We start from the raw sequence: 21330 nt of genomic DNA, 5'->3' as shown, positions 1-21330 counted from the left end.
AAGGCCTTATAATGGATATATAAAAGGTTCTTGGCAGATGATCACACTACTTAGAAGACCTTCCAGAAAAAGGATTCTACAACTTCCCAAGGTCAATCATTCTAATCTTAAACATCCTTAATTTCAAAAGCTTTGACTTTTCTTATCTATATTTCTCCTGCTGTTTTTCCTCTCTGGAGATGGGAAAAACACAGGCACCATTCTCAGCCTCTCATCTACTTGAAAAGCAGTATCATTCCTTAGCCTTCACTCTTCTAAACTCAACAACTTGAACTGTTTTCCAGATTGGTGTTCTCCAAGACCATCTTAACTTTCTTTAACTATATTCATATTATTTTTAAATTACTAAGACTAGACTTGGACTTAACCAGCATACAAGTTTGCTGTTTTTAATGTTTTATGAATAGTTAACACATACATGAACATAGTTCTATACATACAGGCTTTTCCAACATTAGAATTGAGATCCAAGCTTCTATAAATTAAAAGTTAAAGAATCCTCCATATTATGGAATCTATTTCTATTGTCTCTTAGTTGAACTAAACCAATAATCTATGGCTATAGTTGACAAATTATGGCTCCACATATTGGTCCCAAAACATTACAAAAAATGAATTAAAAATTACTTACCTGATTTGTCCTTGGGAGAAAGTTTTTCTCCTAGATTGCAGAATATAGAGGAAACCAGCTTTATAGTTCACTGTATAGTTCACCTCTATTTCATCTGCTTTGATAAAAATTGTAGCTACCATAAATAAAAACAAAATATTTTATAGAGCAATTTTAGTAACACATCGAGAGAAGGAAAATAGCATCTGTTTACATGCAATATTATGGACAGAGGGTTAATAATGATGATCATTTCAATAAAGTGGTAACCTTCATGAGAAAGGAGGCAGGAAAAGTGGTATACAATATGATCTATCTTCCACTTTAAAAGTTCATTTTTTCAAAGAGCTTTATTTCATATGGCACTAAGAAGATCAAGGCTCAGAACACCGTAAGTATATAGAAGTGGCATATATAATATATAAATTTTTATATCAAGCCAATTATCATAATGCATAATTAATCCCTCAGAACTTGTATGGTATTTCTAGACCCACATGCTGAAAACTATAAAACATTCATAAAGGAAACTAAAGATGGTTCAAAGAAACAGAAAGATATTCTGTGCTTTTAGAAGAATTAATATTGTTAAAATGGCCATACTACCCAAAGCAATGTACAAATTTAATGCCTATCAAAATATCCATGAAATTTTTCACTGAACCAAAATGAATAACCCTGAAATTTATAAAGAACCACAAAGATTCAGAACTGCCAAAGCAATCCTGAGAAAAAAAGAACAAAAACTGTAAGTATATCCCTCCCAGATTTCAGACGATACTGCAAGGCTACAGCAATCAACACAGCATAGTATTGGCACAAAAAAAGAGACACACAGATCAATGGAACAGAATAGAGGGTCCAAAAATAAACCCATTAACCTACATTGAATTAATCTACAACAAAAAAGGCAAGAATACACAATGGAGAAAAGACAGCCTCTTCAACAAGTGGTGCTGGGAAAGCTTATAGCTACATTAAAACAATGAAATAAGAACACTCTCTCACACACCATATACAAAAATAAACTCAAAATGTTTTACAGACCTAAATGTAAGACATGACTTCATAAAACTCCTAGAAGGAAACATAAGCGAAACATTCTTTGACATAAATTGTAGCAATATATTCTTAGATCAGTCTCCCAAGACAAAAGAAATAAATGCAAAAATAAACAAGTGGGACCTAATCAAACTTAAAAGCTTTCACACAGCAAAGGAAATCATCTACAACATGAAAAGATACCCTATAAACTTAAGGAAACTATCTACAACATGAAAAGATACACTAAGAAAGGGGAGAAAACATTTGCAAATTGTGCAACTGACAAGGTGTTAATATTCAAAATATACAAACAGCTCATATAACTCAATATCAAAAAACAGACAATCCAAATGAAAAATGAGCAAAAGACCTAAACAGACATTTTTCCAAAGAAGACATACAGATGCCCAATAGGCACATGAAAAGATGCTCAACAATGCTAGAGAAATACAAATCAAAGCCACAATAAGGTGTCACCTCACACTGGTGAAATGGCTATCATCAAAAAGTCTACAAATAATAAATGCTAGAAAGGGCATGGAGAAATGAAAACACTCATACAATATTGGTGGGAATGTAAATTGGCACAATCACTATGGAAAACAGTATGGAGGTTGCTTAAAAAAAAAAAAAAAAAAAACCCTGAAAATAGATCAACCATATGATTTGGCAATTCCCTCCTTGGTATACAATATAATAGTCTACAATCCATGGGGTCGCAAAGAGTTGGACATGACTGAGCAACTAAACTTTCACTTTTCACTTTCCTTGGTATGAAAAAAGAGAAAGTGAAAGCTGCTCAGTCACGTCCGACTCTTTGTGACCCCATGGACTGTAGCCCGCCAGGCTCCTCTGTCCATGGGATTCTCCAGGCAAGAATACTGGCGTGGATTGCCACGCCCTCCTTCAGAGGATCTTCCCGACCCAGGGATCAAACCTGCATCTCTTACGTCTCTCCTGGATTGGTAGGTGGGTTCTTTACCAATAGGGCCATCTGGGAAGCTAGTAACAAAAAACCAAAACTCTAATTTGAAAAGACATGCACCTCAATGTTCATAGAAACAGTATTTATAATAGACAAGACATGGAAGCAACCTAAATGTCTATCAACAGATGAATGGATAAATAAGTTGTGGAGTGTATATGTGTGCCATGTATACAACGCCATAGAAAAACAGAATAGAATATCGCCACTCGCAGCAACATGGGTGGACCTCGAGAATATTATGCTTAGTAAAAGAAGTCAGAGAAAGACAAATACTACATGGTATCACTTATATGTAGAACCTGAAAAATAATACAAATGAATCTGTATACAAAACAGAAAACAACTCACAGATATAGAAAACAACCTCATGGTTACCAAAGGGGAGAGGGAGAGGGTAAGGAATAAACTAAGAATATGAGATTAATGGATACAAACTACTATACATAAAATAGATAAACAAGGATTTACTACATAAAACAGGGAATTATACCCAATATCAAAATACTCAATATAATAATAACAATGGAATATTCTAATAATTTTATAATAATCTATAACAGGATATAATTTGAAAAAAAACCCACTATGCTGTATATACAAAACGAACATAATTTTCTGAATCAACTATATTTCAATTAAAAAAAGAAGTTGATAGTCTTTGTGTAGTCACAAAAATAATGAACATGAAAGGCTTAATAGCTAATTTTTCAACAAAATATCAAAAATTTATCTACCTTCAAATTTAATCATGCTAGTTTTTTTTTTCCTGGTTCATTTTTAGTCTGTTGGATAAGTGAAAAATCAAATTTTCCTCTTTATATAAAAATAATCATAGAATCACAAAAATTTAGAGCTAGAAAGAAATTTCGAGAATTTCTAGATTATTAAGTTCAATCCTCTCCAAATCAGAGACATTCATTTAATTGCCTTTTTCAAAGTTAAAGAATGAACTGGAGGGAACTTCCCTGGTGGCCCAGTGTTAAGAATCTGCATGCCAATGCAGCAGACATGGGTTCAATCCCTGGTCCAGGAAGATTCCACATGCCACAATGCAACTAAATCCACCATGGGCCACAACTACTGAGCCCACACCCTAAAGTCCCAGGTTCTGCAGCAGGAGAAGCCACCACAATGAGAAGCCCACACACCGCAAATAGAGAAAGCCTGTTTGCAGCAATGAAGACCCAGCGCAGCCAAAAATAAACAAACAAATAAAATCAAAGAAAAAAAATCAAAGAAAAAAAGAATGAACTGGAGGTGAAACCCTGGAACCCATAATGCTTTTCCCACTACATCATGATTCCTCAAACTAACTGAGGCACAATTTTGCATATATATCTGACGCAGCAGGGTTGAACGAGAGGTTTCTGAGTCAGACTGTCCAGGTTTGAATTTTGGGTTCCTCCACTTGCTATTTGGGTGATCTTGAGCAAATTACTAAATCTCACTGTGTCTCAGTTTTCTCATCTGTAAAATGAGATAACAACTATACTTTGCCAATAGGACTATTATGAAAAAATTAATACAAATAAAGCTCACAGAATGATGTCTGACACATTGTAAGCATTTAATAAATGTCAGTAATCATTAGGAGTCTACTAATAAACACATGGACATGTATTTGCTAGATTTTAAAATAGCCTAAATATACTAGAATTAGAACTCTAGATCATTTTTATGTTTTAAAATATATACACAACCACTGCTTTTTCATTTGCCATATAAACAGTACCCCCAAAATGGTTTCCTCATGAAGTACATGAAAATTCCAGATATTAAATGCATAATAAAGCTCACTTAATAATTTGAACATCATTCATTTTGTGATCATTCGAGTCCAGTGGTATTCTCAGAATATAATACCCAGAGGGATCTTTATTTTAAACATACCCTTCTCTGTGTGACAAAATTATTTTCAGTAACGACCATGAAATGAAACAAATAATAATAGCCAGGAATGAAACAGACAGTGAAAATTCTTTTACTCAACTCCACTTATATGTCAATATAAAATAAATATTATAGTACAAAAAATAAAAAAGCAATGGAATTAATGTTTTGAAAAAAGGAAAAACTTAAACCTATATATTGTTTTGTGGAAGTACTAAATAATAACATATTTCCTATTCTCTTGGTTCCTTCTTCAGTTTTGGAGTAAACAATAATTTAAAAAGAATAAATTTCAGAGGTAAATATATTTTTAATTCAATTATTCAAAAGGATAATTTCACATATTAACTAAAATTTGTACTTAGAAGCCAAAAACATTACAACTCAAAGTTTACACTTTGTCTCACTCTTAAATGTTAAACACAAATGAAAACTCTTAAGTTGTCACATGGAATGAAAACACTGAAGTAATCAAGCTGTTTCTTCACCTAACAGTCTCTGTACTATCACTGCATAAGAATCTACTATTTAAATACAGGGATATGGACCAAAGGGGTTGCAGACATGAACTGCACCTGAAGTCTTGCATTACCCTGAATTTTTATTAATTTATTTGGAAAAATATCCATAGAGCTGAGTCTAGGTTTATAGAAGGCCAGCTATATAATTGGGAGTTCTCTGATTTAACGTCTCTGTAGAATATAATATTTATTAAAGGATCAATAATTAAAATGTGCTAATTTGAAGCTTACATTGTTCTTGTTTGTTCTTCAGTCCCTAAGTCATGTCCAACTCTTTGCAACCCCATGAACAGCAGCAAGCCAGGCTTCCCTGTCCTTCACTAAGTCCCAGAGTTTGCTCAAACTCATGTCCATTGATACCATCCAACCATCTCATTCTCTGTTACCTCCTTCTCTTGCCCTCAAACTTTGCTAGCATCAGGGTCTTTTCCAGTGAGTGGCTCTTCGCACCAGGTGGTCAAAGTATTGGAGCTTCAGCTTCAGTCCTTCCAATGAATATTCAGGGTTAATTTCCTTTAGGATTGATTGATTTCCTTGCTATCCAAGAGACTCTCAAGAGTCTTCTCCAGCACCACAGTTAGAAGGCATTAATTCTTCAGCACTCAGCCTTCTTTATGGTCCAATTCTCACATCTGTACATGACTACTGGAAAAAACATAGTATGGACTATCCAGACCTTTGTTGGCAAAGTGATGTCTCTGCTTTTTTATACATTGTCTAGTTTGTCATAGCTTTTCTTCTAAGGAGCAAGCGTCTTTTAATTTCATGGCTGCAGTCACCATCTGCAGTGATTCTGGAGCCCAAGAAAAGAAAATCTGTCACTCTTTTCATTGTTTTCCCATCTATTTGCCATAAAGTGATGGGCTCAGATGCCATGATCTGAAGTGTTTTGAATGTTGACTTTTAAGCCAGCTTTTTCACTCTCCTCTTTCACCTTCAACAAGAGGCAGTTTAGTTCCTCTTCACTTTCTGCCATTAGAGCAGTACCATGCGAGGTTGTTGATATTTCTGCCTGCAGTCTTGATTGCAGCTTGTGATTCATCCAGCCTGGCATTTCGAATGATATACTCTGCATATAAGTTAAACAAGCAGGGTGACAATATACAGTCTTGATGTACTCCTTTCCCGATTTTGAATCAGTCTGTTGTTCCATGTCTGGTTCTGACTGTTGCTTCTTGACCCTCATATGTGTTTCTCAGGAGACAGATTAAGGTGGTCTGGTACTCCTATCTCTTCAAGAATTTTCCAGTTTGTTGTGATCCACAGTCAAAAACTTTAGCAGTCAATGGGGTAGATGTTTTTATTGAATTCCCTTGCTTTCTCCATGATCCAGTGAATGTCAGCAATTTGATCTCTGGTTCCTCTGCCCTTTCTAAACCCAGTTTGTACATCTGAAAGTTCTCAGTTCACATACTGCTAAAGCCTAGCTTAAAAGATTTTGAGTACTACCTTGCCAGCATGTGAAATGAGCACAACTGTCCAGTAGTTTGGGACTTCCCTGGTGGCTCAGACAGTAAAAAATCTGCCAGCAATGTGGGAGACCTGGGTTTGATCCCTAGGGTGGGACGATCACTTGGAGAAGGAAATGGATACCCACTCCAGTATTCTTTCCTGGAGAATTCTATGGACAGAAGAGTCTGGAGGGCTAGAGTCCATATGGTCACAAAGAGTCGGACACGACTGAGTGACTAACACTTTCACTTGAACTTTCTTTAGGACTGGAATGAAAATCAACATTTTCCAGTTCTGTGGCCACTGATGAGTTTTCCAAATTTGCTGGCATATTCAGTACAACTCTTTAATAGCATCATCTTTTAGGATCAGAAATAGCTCAGCTAGAATTCCATCACCTCCATTAGCTTTATTCATAGTAATGCTTCCTAAGGTCCACTTGACTTCATGCTCCAGAATGTCTGGTTCTAGGTGAATGACCACACCAATGTGGTTATCCAAATAATTAAGCCCTTTTCTGTACAGATCTTGTGTGTATTCTTGCCACCTCTTCTTAATCTCTTCTGCTCCTGTTAGGTCCTTACAGCTTCTATCCTTTATCGTGCCCGTCCTTCCATGAAATGGTCCATGATACCTCCAATATTCTTGAAGAGATCTTAACCTTTCCCATTCTACTGTTTTCCTCTATTTGAATTGTTCATTTAAGAAGGCCTTCTTTCTCTTCTTGCTATTCTCTGGAAGTCTGCATTGGGTATGTAGTTGTGTTAGTCACTCAGTTGTGTCTGATTCTAGCAACCCCATGGACTGTAACCCGCCAGGCTCCTCTGTCCATGGAATTCTCCAGGCAAGAATACTGGAGTGGGTTTCCATTCCCTTCTCCAGGGGATCTTCCTGACCCAGGGATTGAAGGGGTCTCCTGCATTGCAGGTTGATTATTTACCATCTGAGCCACCAGGGATGCCTTCAGTTGGGAATATCTTTCCCTTACTCCCTTGCCTTTTGTTTCTCTTCCCCTTCATGGATCACAGCCTTGTCATGGTGAAGGGCCTTGCATAATTCAATGACACTATGAGCCATGCCACGCAGGGCTGCCCAAGATGAACAGGTCATACTGAAGAGTTCTGACAAAACATAGTCTACTGGAGGGGGAAATGGCAAACCAGTCGAGTATTCTTGCACGGAGAGCCCCATAAACAGGCAAAAATACTTCCATGGTGGTCTGGTAGTTAAGAATCCACCAGTCAATGCAGGGAACAGGGGTTTGATCCCAGATCCGGAAGAATCCACATGCCACGAGGCAACTAAGCCCGTGTTCCACAACTACCAAGCCGGCGTGCAGCAACGACTGAAGCTTCTGGGAGCTTTATGCTCCACAACAAGAGAAACCACCAAGATGAGAAGCCAAAGCATCCCAACTATAGAGTACGCTGAAACTGGAGAAAAACCGTGTGCAGCAACAAAGACCCAGCACAGTAAAAAATAAAATAAACTATATATATATGTAAAGTAACTATGGACCTTGTTTAGAAACTAGGTTCATAAGAAATTTTTCAAAGAAGAATATTTTATCACTGACATTGTTTAGAATTTCTGGTATATAAAAACTGCTGGTAATAAAAATCAGACAGGCTTTTAGTGGGTATATTATAGTTCAAATTCCCTACAGACAATGAGAACTTTCTTGCCTACACCCCAAGGGATGTTCTCACTGCGCCATTCTCGGCATGCCACCACTCAAGGTAAAATCTGCCTCTTCTGTCCTTGAAAATGGGCTTGCTACATTAAGTGTATTTAACCTATTTATGAGAAAATATTTTTTAAAAGAATATTGAGGACCTATTCAGTGCACAGTACTGTGCTTTGCTTTATCCACACAGAATATATGCACATGAATTTTGCTAATTAAAAGTCAATCACATTTATTCATTAAAGCACTCAGCAGGATTTTGAAAGCTATTTTGTTAGCAGGTATTATGTATACTTAAATTTTTAAATAATTATCACACAAATTCACATATATTCCATTTTTCAAGCTTTTCATTGACTCAGACTGGCTTTCTCCCTGTGTGTTCCCAGTAAGTGAGGCTGCATCCCAAATCAACGTGCAGCAGAGGTTTTAAAATATTAACATTTACATAAACATTAACAACTTAAAATCTCTTGATATTATTTAAATTTCACAAATCACGTGGCATCAGAATTCACACGTTCTACTTTTTCAAGCAATTACCTCAAGAGAACAAATTTTAACTCTAATAGCAATCTTTTTCAGACATGCATAGGATCAATGTAATCTCCAGTCTGCCTTCTCCTAATCTTGCAGCTGCATACATGCACAATTTTTCTGATTATGTGATTCTGGTGCTCTTGAAAAGACAGTCTTTTTAAACAAAAGAAAATCTGACTTACCTCAAAAGATATTTTGGTATGGAAGAGCAAGGTAATTACAGCCACATTAGAAGCAGATATACTTGGCAAGAGAGTGACACACAAGCCTTAAAACTACAATTTCTTCTATTTCTGCTTATAGGTCCTATTTTCCTTTTGTTGTGGGGTTCCATCACCCACAAAGTCCCTTCTCTAGTCACCTACAGTCTACTGAAGCGGGCACCTGTCCTATTTATAGCTCCAGTGTTCCTCAACCTCTCCTGTTGACAAGCATCACCTGGGGCAGTTAAAAATAAAAATAACAGGCTACACTTGTGTTGATTCAACTTTAATGGATTTGAGGGGAGCCTCCAGAATCCGATTTTAATCAAGCATCCTCAAGAGATTCCTATAGATACATTTAAGAATAAGCTAAAGAGGCCTGCCAGAGTTCTTCACGGTTCCTCCAAATTGATCACCCTCAGGGGATAATCCTCCTCCAGGTATTAGGACTTAGAAATTTGAAAATAGAGCAGGAAAAGTTTGGAGAAAGCAGAATAGCAGCTTGTCTACACAGCTGATTTAGGTTTTCAATATCCCTAAAGAATTAGAGGGGGATTTTAGTTTGGGTCGGTGATATAAAGTACACACCACCAGGGTGCAGCATAGAGCTAATAAATTACAGGTGTTAGGGGATTTTTTTTTTTTTTTACTACACACTACCACATAAAATAGGTGCACCTACATTTTCCATGAACTCAAGATTACAAGAAAAAAAAAAAAGCAGCACACTTAAAAGACCCAGGTAAAAGATATTAGCATATAATTCCCACAGTTTTCTGTCTCTAGAGGGTCTTCAATGACAGCTGTTACAGGAAAAAAGTTCCCTTGAAGCAGTGTTACACCTGAATCTAAAACTGGTATTAGACTACAAAGATTCTATGCAAACCAAAGTGGTGTTCCAATTTTTCTGTCTGAAAGTTTCAAAACGTGTCCTACTGTTTTAACTAGCATTGTAACTGGATGCTTTTAATCAAGCCTTTGGAGTTCTACTAAGTGGGGGGGGGGATAGGGAGGGATGGGGGTGGAAAACAACAAGAACAAGCTATGCCAAGGCTACTTTTTCTTACACTTTTTCAAATGTAGTTGAAATGTTGCCACCACCTGTCAAAAAACTACCCATTCCCCATCCCATCCATCTTCCCAACTTTTCCAGACTCATCCCCCCTTTCTCTTTTCAAGTCTACTTTAAATGGAGAAGAAATATCCTCTGGCAACTCGGGTAGCTTCTACACATATCACCTCCAAGGGCTTTGTGTTCCTCTTAAATTCCATTAGAGTTGGGTTAAAGATGAGGGAGGACCTGAAAGAAGGAATTTTACTTATTTCCCAACTTGCCAAAAGTAGATACACATTCCCGATCTAGATATCTCTTTGTCTAAGAAATGTATGATCCAAGCCCCTGGGGCAATTCTGTGACCTGTGTTTTGAAGTCTTTCAACTGCATAATTTCCAACTTTTAGCTAGAAAAGCTGAGGTGGGAAGAGGAAGAGACAGGGATGACTAGACTAAGACATTCCTGCGAATCAAACAGGCCTAACCAAAACAAACACCAAAACCTTTATAAAGAGGTATGAGAACCAGAAATCAAGGCTGTCTTGTAGAGCTAGAGCTCACCCTGGAATTTGGTGGTCTAGAAGAGAGGGTTTGCGATCTTTTCAAGTACTTTAGCAAAACTATCTGGACTCTACTGGAAAATGCCTAGATTTTTAGCATGAATCGAGACTACAAGTGACAAAAGCTACTTTAACTCCAGAAGGGGCTTAATTGATTGTATTCCACTGCTCACAGGAGCCCGTACAGACATGAGAAACAGGGAGGATATAAGAACCTAAATCTCTAGTCTTCTGCGTGCACCCAGAGTCCTCATCTAAGCCATTTGCCCCACCCGCTAACCAAGAGCCACTGTCCTAAAGCAAGCATTCTCCACGGGGAAGATGTTTTACCTCCAAAGGGTGAGATCTTACTCCTTTTATGTGTGAAACACGATACACGTGCGGTACATAAGCAGCTATACCGTATATGAACGGTATCAGAATTTCATGGCGTCGAGGAGGAAGAGATTGATGAGCAAAACGTTTTAAAAGGCTTTTCTTAAGAGAACGATAATGGAAAGAAAAAAAAGCTTGAGAAACACTGACCTACAAGGGTCCCGAGGTCAACTATGAAATGAAGGTTCTCACAAGTAATTTTTTCCCCAGACAGCAGCCTGAGTCAGGGGGTCTCTGATTCTGGTTCGACTTCGGCCAGAAAGGGGTTCATCAAAGCTCAAAGGGCAATCCATGCCCGCCGTTCGCTGCCTCACCGGGTGCCGTGTGTGGATGTAACCAATGGCTGGCAAAGAGCTTTGGAAACTGCAAAGCGCTGCACCAAAGGCAGAGAAGGTTTCTATTCTCGGTTGAACGAAATACCGCGAATGGGGCCCCCTCACTTGTTGCTTCCCAGTCCTTCTACCTCAGACCTTCTCTCCACGACCCCCTCCTGATTCCACACGCGCACGCGCAGCCCCCCACACACCCGACACGTCCCCGCGACCCCCTCACCCGCGCCACGAGACCTGCGCGCTCCGTTCGGGCCCAGGCGCGGGCCGCGTCCCCAGCCCCCGCCCCCTGCCCGGTTCCCGCCGCCCTCCGGGCCGGCCGAGGCTGCCGTTTCCTAGACAGTCGCGCGTCCGCTCCGCAGCCTCCTGGGCGCGCGCGCCGAAAGAGGAGACGAGGGCGCAGGCGCGGGCCCGGTCCTGCCGCCGGCGCGTGGCCCCGCGCGCGCGCCCCCGAGCGCGGTGGGCGGAGGAGCGGAGGGAGCCGCGGGGCCGCGAGGGGGCGGGGGGGCGGAGAGGGGAGCCCCGGGAGCGCGAGCCGCGGCCAGCGCCGCTGCAGAGCCGAGCGAATCCCCAGCCCCGGCAGCAGGTATGTGTCCCCGCAGCCGGCCGTGGCCGGGGCTTCCCCTGCCACGCTGCCCGGGTCCTGTGGCCGGGGCGGGGGTGGGGGCCGGTCAGGGTTTGCAGGGTACGTGCCCGGGAGGGCTGGGATCTTACCACTGACCTTCATCCCCTCCGGCCGGGGTAGCAATGCGAGGGTGCCTGGGGCAGCCCAGGGCTTCAGCTCCAGCCTGGAGATCTGCTTCTTGTCACATGCTTCTTATTTATTTTTGCAAACTGCCCTGGTTCGGGTCCAGCTGTAGATGCCTTACCTCCCATTCTTTGCATCCGTGTGCCATCTTGCATTTATTAATAAAACATGCAAGCTGGGGGTGGGGGGGGATTGCTGCTGGGGGGAATCCCATTGCAGTATAACAAGCGAGCGCCTGTTTTCGGTTTTCGAGTGTGGTATTGAGGTGGAAATCCCACACCCCAGGGATTTGTGGCTTGGTTGGTCGTGACCGCTTCCTCGTGGGCTTCCCCCATTTGTCTGGAGGCGCCACAGCGGCAGAATGGACTGGCAAGAAAGGATGGTGGTTTTTCACTGTCAGGCCAGAATCCGGTTCTGGGGACAGGTGCAAGCTACGGCAGACAGTTCCCCTGCTTGCTAACTTGCCAGGGTGGCTTAAAACCAGAAGACTGTTTCCCTTGATTGCCGAGAGGAGGCCTTGAACAGAATTCCTGAGACTTGCATACTCAAACTCATTAAGGTTTTGCATCTGAGGATGACTAAAGCTTGCCACCTGTTGGAAGTTAGACCCCATGAAATTCCCTGTAATCTAGCCCACCAATCCCTGTTTCAGACACTAATACTGAGATAGCAATAAGCCCATATTGATCCCTAATGTATTCTTTAATACTGCTTGGCTTTTGTCTCTTTTAAAATAAAACCTGACTATCATTTGATGCCCCATATGTTATAGATTGAAATGAGATGATTTGTTTATATTCCATACACATATAACATCATATCCTAAAGACTAAATTTCTCTTAAGTTACCTATTTCCCCAGCTTTTCACCTTGCTTCAAGAAACAGTTCCAAAAGTGGGACGTATGAAACTGACTACCTTTTTTTGCTCCCCCCGCCCCCCCCCGAAATGCTATGGTGAAGAAATAGCGAAAGCTAGAAGTATAGAATGAAAATGGTTATCGCAAGATCTTTGGATATGGCAACAGGACTATAATTGCTTCTAAAATATATAGTAGAGTGCCACATTTAATCATGAGAACACATTTTTTTAATGGTCATCTATACCAGATACTGAGTTACGAGTTACTGGTACATGATCTCATTTAATCTTCATAACAAACCTATTATCTCCATGTTGAACACGAAGAGACTAAGACTAGGTTAGCTAACTTGCCCAAGGTCACACAGTCAGGGACAGGATAAGGATACAAACTCTAGTGCATCTGATTGCTGGGGAACGGGGGGTTTAGTGCGTGGGTAAGGGAGTGGGAGTAATGTTTAACCCTGGTACTGTCACTCCATCTACATTTTCATTAAGATCAAAGCTTATGAATGAGCATACAGGCTTGGATCTGATTTTCCATTTCATAGATTCAATTCAACCTTTGTGACTTTCCAGTAATAGAAACTGTTGTTTCAGAATGGATTTGTGTGGAATTTTTTAAGGTGGCACTGAGCCTATAAACATGGGATTTGAGACATGTTTCTTAGACTTGCAGAGAATGCACTTATGGTTGCCAGATGGGGGGTGGATGGAGGGAAGGGATAGTTAGGGAGTTTGGGATGGACATATGCACACTGCTGTATTTAAAATGGACAACCAACAAGGACCTACTGTATAGCATATGGAACTCTGCTCAATGTTATGTGGCAGCCTGGATGGGATGGGGGGGGTGGGGGGAGAACGGATACATGTATATGTATGGCCAAGTCCCTTTGCTATTCTCCTGAAATTATCACAACATTGTTAATCGGGTATACCCCAATAGAAAATAAAAAGTTTAAAAAAAAAATTTTTTTTAAAGACATGTTTCTGTTCAACTCTCCCAAAACAGTTAAGTTCAAAAAGTTGTTTCCCTTCACATTTAAATCTAAAAAATATATATGCATCAGGTAGAATGAATCATTCACAGTTTTCATGGTCACATTCCAGTCCTATCTTCTCCCTACACTGCACACCATTTTCTGGTCTCATTGCCAGTCATTAAAACATCGACACACTTGTGTGTATGTGCCTTAACCCGGTGAAGAAATCTAATCAAGCTGTAGACCATAATCCAGTCTCTCTGTGATTGTGGCAGCTCTTCATTTGAAAATCTTATAATCTGTACATTTAACAATGGGTGTAAATTTAATATTTTTATATAAATGCATTATTATAACGCAGCTATGAGATCTTGCTACACATTCCTAACAGTTCTCACTGTGGTTGCATGGATGGGAAATTCATCCAGGGGGACTACAAAGTTTTATACTCAGGTCACATATTTGAGATGGTGGTGAGAAAAGTATAGATAAGCATAAGGGATTATTTGAAAATTATATCCCATGGAAGTTACAGCTTTAATGATAAATTGGTGAATAATATTGTCAGAAATAAAAGACTCTCTTGTAAATTCTACAAGCTCTGTTTTCTTTCTTGGGCAATATGACTGGTTTTAGGACATCATGATGTTACTTTTTTCATTATACTGTATTCTGTTGATAGTAAAGCAATTTGTTACAACCATTTTGCCTCACGGAAGTCACTTGGTTTTGGAAGCGCACAGCTCCAGTGCTTATGGAAATGCTGAGATGGAGCCTTTCTGCCCTGGGGATTTCCAGTTTCTGATCAGATAAACTCAAGATAAGTCCTGATGTTACTGAGCGGGAAGTGCAAAGAGAGGCATTGCTTGATTCTGGGGAGTAAATGGGTTTTCCAATGGGGAGCACCTCTATCTTCTACAGACAGTAGTCTCATAATTAAAAAGCATCCAAGAAGTCTACTTTCTTCTATTCAAGCAGGATTTTATTTACTGCAGGGCTGAGCACCCTTTTTTTGGTGCAGTGGTCAATTTGAGGAACATTAAAACGTTTCTGACTACATATTTGTTTCCCTGAAACATATGTTTACACTGGGAAAAACCATATGGGCAACTATGGATGCTTAAGCTTTTTTTTTTTTAATTCCCTTCACCAAGGATTTTTTTTTTTTCTTTTTTTGGAAGTGGGGAAGCAACTAAAATTTTTCCAAGCTATATAACTAGCATGCATTGCAGTGACTTATTGTAATGCACATTTTAATGTATTGTTGAGTAAGACACTGGGAACTGGCATATTTGTCTTTCCTTGACTGACCTTGTAGGCTACTTACTTGTGAAATGTTTTGTTTTCTTACACTTAACTTAGTATTCTCTAAAATGAGATATTTGTTTCTGTGTCAACAATCTGGAATAACAAAAGTTCACAGTCAGTTTACTCTGAAATACTCGATTTTCACCAGTCTTCTTTTTCTCTCCTTGGTGGAAGCTATAGCAAGGGTTTTAATTTTATTTAGAAAGCGGTTCACAACCTGCTAGTTAATCCATCTCCTTTCCAAACTGAACCAGAGTTCACAAATGCTGGCCAGGCACACCCACCATAGGATTTTCTCCAATAGTCCTGGTCTTTTGAGAGACCTAGACCTTTGGTTGAACTTGTATGCACTCAGTTTCCCCATAAGGAAGATGTAAGGGTTCCTAAAGTGGGCTCACATCTGTGGGTTTTGGGCTCAAGGGAGGATGGAGGCTGCTTATAGGAAAGGGCCAGGAAATCAATTCTCCTGTACCAACATTAGTATCTATTGTGATTTCTACTTGCAAATATGTATGTGTTGTAAAATGTTCAATCATTACATAAATATAGAAGGTAGCAGTCCATGATTAGATTCTTTGATAGTCTTATACCTTCATGAGACCACCGTTAGTAGTTTGGTATGGATTTCTCTGGATTTTTTAATGCGGACACTAAAATGTTACTGTTCACCAACAATACTATACATAGATGCATACTGCTTTGCAGTTTCTTTTCTTGCACTTGGTAGTATACTTTGAACCTCTAGAAAGCCCTTGAATCATCTTCTAGACATGACATCCTTCTAGACACGGCCACAATGGGAGCTAGATGAGAGGAGCCCTGTAACCAGGGCTGGAGGAAGGGAACTGATGTGTGCTGTGTCCTGCCATAGGTAGTTTCACATTCGTGTCTCCTTTAGCCCTTTGCAAGGACCCTTTGTGGTCAACTCTTTCTAGATTAGAAGAGAAGAGTCTGAGGTGCATGACATAAGGAACAGACGCTGAGGTTCAGGCCCTCATCAGTATGGCTCGGAATCTGGGCCTTTTCCTCCTTCTCACTCCCACTGCAGGATGGAGAGTGCTCTGCCCACCGTTCTCTGGCCTCCCACCCTTCTCTGCCTCTGCCTAGCCACACAGGCCCCCTTGCTGTTCCTGCTGCCTCAGAGCCTTAGCACTAGTGCCTCCCTCTCCTCGACCATGCTTCCTGCAGATTCCTGCATGGTTTGCTCCCTCACCTCCTTTTGGCTCTGCTCAAAGTCTCATCACTCCTTTAAAACTACACACCCTCCCACAGGCATTCCCATCCCTACTCCTGCTTTGCTTTTATCCACAGCCCCTCTGAACACACTCTATAAAAATCAGCCCCAGGGAATGAATGCTCCAGAGCACAGGGATTTTGTCTATTTTGTTCACTCCCCTAACCCTGGTGCTATGGAAAAGAACTGACAAGTCACCGTGGCATCCTTGAGTCTTTCCAGCCTCCCACACTTCTTGTTTTCTTGTAGCCCTTGCAGTTCCCCATCGTGAGCAGTGAAACCTCTCAAATGCAAAGGCTGTATATGTGTTGGGAGTGGGGGAGAACAACAAGGAAAATGGAGAAGAATCGGGGGAGATGTTGTCTTACTTTTGAGCCGCTGTTGACAAAAGAGGAACCTCCCAGACAGAGTCAGCCCTTGGAAAGATGAAAAGAAAGTCTCCTGAGGGCTGCAGTGTGTAACAAGGAAAGGTAGATGGAAGCAAAAGGTAGATGGGCATATGGCTTGGGATGGAAAGGAGACCTGTGTGGGTTCCCTTCTATTTGGAGTGCAGAATGATTTTGAAGACTTCCAAAGAAGGATGCTCTAGATTCCACCAACTTTCCCATGGCCTGAGTCACTAGAAAGGAAAAGGAATCTGTGGACACTCATACAGGCAGGTTAATCATGGCACTACCAGCTTCAACATCTTTTTTTTTTTTTTTTAAGGTTGAATACCTGTTGGTGTCTTTCCTGCTTAAGCCAGGGTGTGAAAGTTCATTGCCAAAGCATTTATCTCATGAGTCTGAGTTTTGCAGAAAGCGTACCCCAACAGCATCCCAGCCTGAGATTATCTTGGTCCCAGCAGTTTCAGACTCTGAGTGACCTTTCATTCATCTATTGTTTGCAGTAGTTCTTGGGCAGCAGCAAAATGATGGGCATTTGGGACATGAACGTGACTCAGAACACTGTAGGACTGAGTACACTGGAATGCCAGAGGGAGGGAATGGCTATGGGATGAAGTCTCAGTGGAGCCTCTCCTCAGCCACAGGGAAGCCTCCTTCTTCTCTCCTCCTCAGTGCCTTTAATTGCTGCCCTAGGCGGTCCGAATTATCTACCAGGAGAGAATTCCCCTCCAAGAAAATGCAGCCTGCCTGAAACTGCTTTTGATTTGTAATGGAAACTACTCAGTAGCTAGGACAGGGCCGATAACTTGGGCTCCCACAGCTCATTAAAACAAAGAATTTTAATAAGTATTTCTGCCCTTTGCAGCCCAGGTTTTTGGAAGTGCGTGCTGCTATCAAGCAGCTCTTCTCTGAATTTCAGCCTCAAGCCATAACGCATGCAGTGCTTTCTGCTACTCTTGGCTTGAACTACGTCTGAAGCGAGTTATTTCATCCGTGATTTTCTGACAGTCCCGCATCCCAGTTACAGAATTGCCATCATGTCCAGCCAATGCAATATAGAAATAAGGTTAAATAACCTTTCTCCCATAATGATTTCCCTTCAAACAGTTAAATCTTTGATTTTACCCGAATTTGATGCAGCGTTGTTTTTTTCAAAAAACAATTTCTGTGACACTGCTAATTCTCCTTTAACCATGGCTACTGAAATTTATTAGTTATACCCTTCAAAACAAAAGAACAAGGTGAAATATATTGTAATTGTGTTCCATTGTTTGGTAGCACAGCTTCAAAAGTCTCTTTGGTTTCTCCCTGTCCTTTCATTATCAGTTCCTATCGGGGACTCTCTGCATTTTCACTCCCTACTTCCTGTCTTACCGGAAACCCCTGTCCCCACCCTTCTACGGAACAGAACTCTTAAAGGTCACCCCTGATTGCCTAATCACAAATCCGATGGCCCTTTCTCAGATTTCGTTCCTGATGGCTCAGCAACATCTGACCCCATTGACTTCCACTCCTTGAACTGCTCCCTGCTGGCAGCGTCTTCCTAACATGTCTGGTCTTTCCTCAGCTCTCAACCTTCCTGTTCTATCAAGAGGCAGTCCTGAGAAGAAATTAGAGTGTGGGCTCTGCCCAGGGTGGGAATCCTGGCTCTAGCTCTTCCTAATTGTGTGACTCTGCACAAATGATTTAATAACCCCATGCCTCAGTTTCCTCATCAGTCAAATGGGAAGAAGAGTAGCTTTGTCATAGGGCTATCAGGAAGAAGATGAAATGAGTGTGCCTGGTAAACAGCAAGCACTCAGTAAATGTCACCTTTTATCACTGTACCTTCCTGTTTGGATGCCTTCGGAGTCTCTCTTGTAGCTGTGGGATAAAACTGTAACTTTAGCACCTGATTAGTTTGCTCCCTGCCCCGACCCTTTCCAGTGTGTGCCCACTTCTAGCCTTTGCTCTGCTCCTCCTTCCCCGGCCAGAGGAAGGGAAGAGAGCTGAGGGCTGTGCCTGCCTGGCGGCTCTGAGCACAGACCGCCTTGTAATGAAAGACATCCTCCCTTGGGCACTGAGCCTATCTCTCTCAGGCAGATTATAAATTACTTAAGGACACCAGCTGTGATTTATATGCTTAAAAAATATTGCCTCAGCATTTAGCACTGTACTTTACACATAGTAGGAATTTAACTCATATCTTAGAACTGCCAGACTTTATAGGTTTCCTTGGTCCTCCCCAAATCCTTTTTCCTCCTACACTGAAACACCTATTGATCGGTCCTAAAGCCCATGTAAGCTTTATATGGGGAGATTGACTCGACACCACAGGGCGAGTTAACCACCTCAACCTTTTTGGAATGAGGAGGGATATACAGAAATCATTAAAATAATGGGAGCACAGGGAGTTATTTAATGCCTTTTAAAAGGAGTTTGAAATCCTACCAACCCATGAAGCTGTTAGGATTTTATAAAGTGGAGCTTTTTTCTGTCCTCATGCCATCCATTGCAAGTAAAATAAGCTCTGAGGGTGTAAGTGGCAAATCTTCAGACCTCGTCACAGGCCTGCTCCTGAGCCACTGTGTTCTAGTCCCGTTTTCTTTCCCCTTACTATGCAGGTGAAGAGGACAGTGAAGTTGAATGAAGATTGGAGGAGGGGCTGCCTAAAAAAAATTAATCCTGTTCCCAACATCTGTTGGCATGGCAAATACTCCATCAGTCTCTGCTGTGTCTCTGAGGTCGTGTGTAGAGTTGGGCTGCCAGTAGAAGTTTCCCCTCTCTTACCCTGGCAGCCTTACAGACCATGTTCTTTGCATCTTCAGATTCTGTAGCAGGGTTTTTCAGCTTCAGCATTATTGACATGTGGGGCTGGATAACTTTGTTGTAGGGGAGCTGTCCTGTGCACTGTTTAGTAGCATCCTTGGCCTCTACCTACTAGATGCCAGTTGTGATGACCAAACAATGTCTCTACATGTTGCCAAATGCCCTCTGGGCATCTTTGGCATCTCCCAGTTGAGAACCATTGCTCTACAGAATCAAACATGGAAACTCAGCATCTTACCATTTTGTAAGAATACCAGAATTGGGACAGTTGGGGGCAATTGAAGATGAAGATTTTAATAGCTGTGAAAGGTGAATTTGTGTTTGAAATTACTAACACAGGGAAAATTTAGTGTTATGAGCAGTTATAGATTTTATCATAAATAAGGAGAAGTAAACAAATAAAGTAGTTATAGAAGTTGAGACCATTTTACTCCTAACGGCCTTGGATCTGAATACAGCACCTCATTCTAGGGCTGTTTCAACCATCCTCAGAATATTTTTGTTGGAATTGTATTTAAGGCCTTTGGCAGTGAGTATATAATTGTTTTTAGGCCTTTGACAATAAGTATGTTAAGCCAAAAATAATTAATATTTCTGGAGAAATCCTGGTTAATTACCATTGGAGAAAATTATATTTGACCTAAGGCTGGCTGGCTCTCTTCACCAGAGGTTGCGTCTGACCACAAAGATGCCTGAAAACAGCACTTGCAGGTGCTTCAGGGGTGAAGGAGGAATGACAAGGCATTTTGGGCTTTGGTGAAGGGCCACATTTGATCAGTACTGTCCGTGGCAGTCAGAAAATTTACCTGTATACGTGTGATTTGAAACCCAACTCCAAATGACAGTCACCATTGTGTTCTTTCTAAAGACAGCAGCTAATTTTCATGTCACACCCCAAAACTGAAAGTAACAGTAAATATACTGCTTTTTGAAAAATGTTAAGGCTCCAGCCTCAGGAGAGACCTGTTTTGGCCAGAGATCACCTTTGGTGTGTAAATTTCCTTTGAAAAGGAGAAGCATACACAGAAGACCCCAAGATGCTCCCTACCCAAGAGTTGAGATATGAACCTTGTGCAATGTCTTGAATCAAGGAAGCCAGTAGACTAATTGATTCCATGGACAACTGTGAGTATCTTCAATGTTCCAGACTTGTGCTAACAGGTGGAAGGAACTCCAAATGTCATGTCAGTGCTGTGGGCTGAATTGTGTTCCCCCAAAATGCATATGATGAAATCCTAACCCCCAGCGTGGTTGTTTGTGGAGAAAGAATCTTGAGGAAATAAATAAGATTAAGTGAGGTCAATGATTAAAAAAACAAACAGATGTATCCCAGTGTTCTCTGCGGTGCTATTTACATTAGCCAGGACACAGAAGTAATGACTGAATAAAGTAGATGTGGTACATATATATGATGGAACATTATCAGCCATAAAAAAGGAATGGAATTGGATCATCTGTAGTGATGAGGATGGACCTAGAGTCTGTCATACCAAGTGAAGTAAGTCAGAAAGAGAAAAACAGATATTGTTTATTAATGCATTTGTAAGGAATCTAGAGAGATGGTACTAATGAACCTATTTGCAGGGCAGGAATAGGATGCAGACGTAGAAAACAGACATGTGGACGCAGGGGAGTGGAGGCTGAGATGAACTGGGAGAGTACACATAGACTACCATGTGTAGAATAGGTAGCTAGTGGGAACCTGCTACTCAGCACAGGAAGCTCAGCTCAGTGCTCCGTCATGACCT

At 41.0% G+C, this 21330-nt stretch overlaps 2 protein-coding genes and 1 pseudogene across 12 annotated transcripts in view; 1 reads left to right on the top strand and 2 right to left on the bottom strand.

Annotated features, from left to right (window-relative positions):
* LOC122454935 overlaps positions 1 to 11979 on the bottom strand; it is a 29116-nt pseudogene extending 17137 nt beyond the window's left edge.
* NRG4 (neuregulin 4) overlaps positions 1 to 12053 on the bottom strand; it is a 102282-nt gene extending 90229 nt beyond the window's left edge. For 2 of the 11 annotated variants that reach the window (XM_043490008.1, XM_043490013.1), the window contains exons 1-3: positions 11476 to 11620; positions 11074 to 11296; positions 632 to 746 (exon numbers count right to left, since the gene is read on the bottom strand). The gene's annotated coding sequence lies outside the window, so the exon portion shown is untranslated. Of the gene's footprint in view, positions 1 to 631; positions 747 to 8914; positions 8940 to 11073; positions 11297 to 11475; positions 11624 to 11973 lie in introns of those variants that run through there. The other 9 variants (XM_043490012.1, XM_043490009.1, XM_043490014.1 and 6 more) reach the window with 8 other exon arrangements.
* Positions 11716 to 21330, top strand: part of TMEM266 (transmembrane protein 266) — a 126795-nt gene continuing 117180 nt past the window's right edge. Inside the window, exon 1 of the mRNA XM_043490003.1 lies at positions 11716 to 11838. The gene's annotated coding sequence lies outside the window, so the exon portion shown is untranslated. The remainder of the gene's footprint in view (positions 11839 to 21330) is intronic.

Source organism: Cervus canadensis, chromosome 17 (genome assembly GCF_019320065.1).
Source record: "Cervus canadensis isolate Bull #8, Minnesota chromosome 17, ASM1932006v1, whole genome shotgun sequence".
Classification (NCBI taxonomy): domain Eukaryota; kingdom Metazoa; phylum Chordata; class Mammalia; order Artiodactyla; family Cervidae; genus Cervus; species Cervus canadensis.
Note: the sequence above shows the minus strand (reverse complement) of the source record. Positions and strands in the feature narration are given on the sequence as shown.